The sequence below is a fragment of the Palaemon carinicauda genome, chromosome 11 (genome assembly GCF_036898095.1).
Source record: "Palaemon carinicauda isolate YSFRI2023 chromosome 11, ASM3689809v2, whole genome shotgun sequence".
NCBI lineage: Eukaryota > Metazoa > Arthropoda > Malacostraca > Decapoda > Palaemonidae > Palaemon > Palaemon carinicauda.
This window is the reverse complement of record NC_090735.1, coordinates 156,633,513-156,635,543: the sequence shown is the minus strand read 5'-3', so window position 1 is coordinate 156,635,543 and position 2,031 is coordinate 156,633,513.

Genomic DNA, 2,031 nt, shown 5'->3' with positions numbered 1-2,031 from the left:
TTCATCAAATTTTGACCTGGATAGATATTAAGCATCTGAAGAAAATATGGAATTTTCGTGGTGAGGTGAATCAGGATAATGATTATGGAAGAAAATTGTACTTTTCACTATCTACGTTACAGTCAGTATATGAAAAGTGGAAGATGATGTCCGTGGAATTCTGTTAAAAGCTATCAATATTCATTGACAAATGTTTGAAATCTCTGATTGCTCTAATTATTATTATTATTATTATTATTATTATTATTATTATTATTATTATTATTATTATTATTATTATTATTATTATTATTATTATTATTATTATTATTCACAAGTTTTAAGAATTACGTCCAAACGAATTGACACAATGGAATTTCACCATAATTGGACATTGGATAGGCTTTATGCATCTGAAGAAAATGTGGAATTTTCGGGGTGAGGTAAATCAGGATAAAGATTATAGATGACAATTGCACTTTGCGCCATCTACGTTAGATTTAGTAAATGAAAAGTGGGTGGTGAAGTCCGTAGACTTCAGTCAGATATTTTCAATAATTGGACTTTTTGTGGAGGGAGAGTACGACCTCTGTTTTATGTACATTTCATAGCATGTTTCGCGCATAATAAAATAACCAGAAAAATAAGATGATGAAAAATCTGCAATTCTTTTCTATAAATATACCATGTTGTAAATCATATATGGTATAAGCATTGATTACTAAATAGATGCGAGTTAGTTTTCAAACCCATTGATTTCTTTGCAATTTACGGTTGGATAACTGGGTAGGGAGGGCTTTTTATAGAGTTGTAGAAAAAAAAATCATACTTTTTATGAAATCTATACTTCTGCCGATATAGCATTAAAAGGATAAAAAATTTTAAACATATAATTCTTCTATATTCTATACATATATTTTGGTTATCAACAGATACATACATTTTCTATATTTCTTACCATAAAATACGAAGGTTCTATTTTCGGCAAATAAAAAAGAAAGAGAACTCTATTGATATTCTCTGCTATACATCTGCGAACCGTTACGAAAATAAATATTTTTTCCTACGTGGTAGGTTGGAAGCCATAAATCTTTGCTTCGTATCTTCGATATCTATCGCTTCTGCCCTTTCTCACCGAGATACGCATTAATAGGAGGAATTCTAAGCAGATGTGATTTTTTTTTTTTTTTTTTTTTTTTTTTTTTTTTCGTGGCTACGTTTATGATATTTCAAAAAATTAAATTATATTCCAAATATGTGTAACTAGTTGTATTTTATTACTTGAAAAACAGATATACAAAAAATATATAAAACAAAACTTGGAAAAAGGAACCATAGAAATATATTGATAATATATTGGACAATTTTACTTGATTGATTAAGCGATTCCAGCAATTTGTTGTGATAAACACTTTCGATAGGAAATATGTCAGTTGAAAGCAAAAACTGAATAAAAGTGTTTAAAAAAATGGAGAGAAATACAGAAAGGATTTGCAACAATGTCGTAGATAGATCTATTACAAATACCTTGTGTTTTATCTGCTGTTTATTGTGTCTTTGTTTCGAAATGTCTAGTCTAGTAAATTCGAAATGACAATAAAGTTTTAGAAAATTTGCCACGTGATAAGACTAGGAGAGGTATCATCGATATAAGAGCCTCCAAACAACAGTTTTATTAAAAAACAAAAAACATGTTTTTATATGATAAATACTGAGATTAGCAGGAACCATGGTTGCCTGGCGTACTTTTGGGTAGTAGACATCGGGATATCTAATGCGCATGTTGAGAGTAAAGTAGGAGGGATCAGGTAGAGACTAGTAAGTCTTGGCATTGACCAAGTGTTGATGCGTGACGTCAAACAGGAGGTGGAAACTGGACGAGGAAATTTACACCAATGAGATGAATTGTAACGTTGGCGATGAAGGAGTTGAGGGAGTGAATTTTCCCAATTGTTTATTTCTTTGCTAAAAGTCTTCCTTTTACCTATCGGAAGGCCGTGATATGTGTAGAATTCATCTCCAGCCTCTATAATGCCCCCCCCCCCTGGTCAT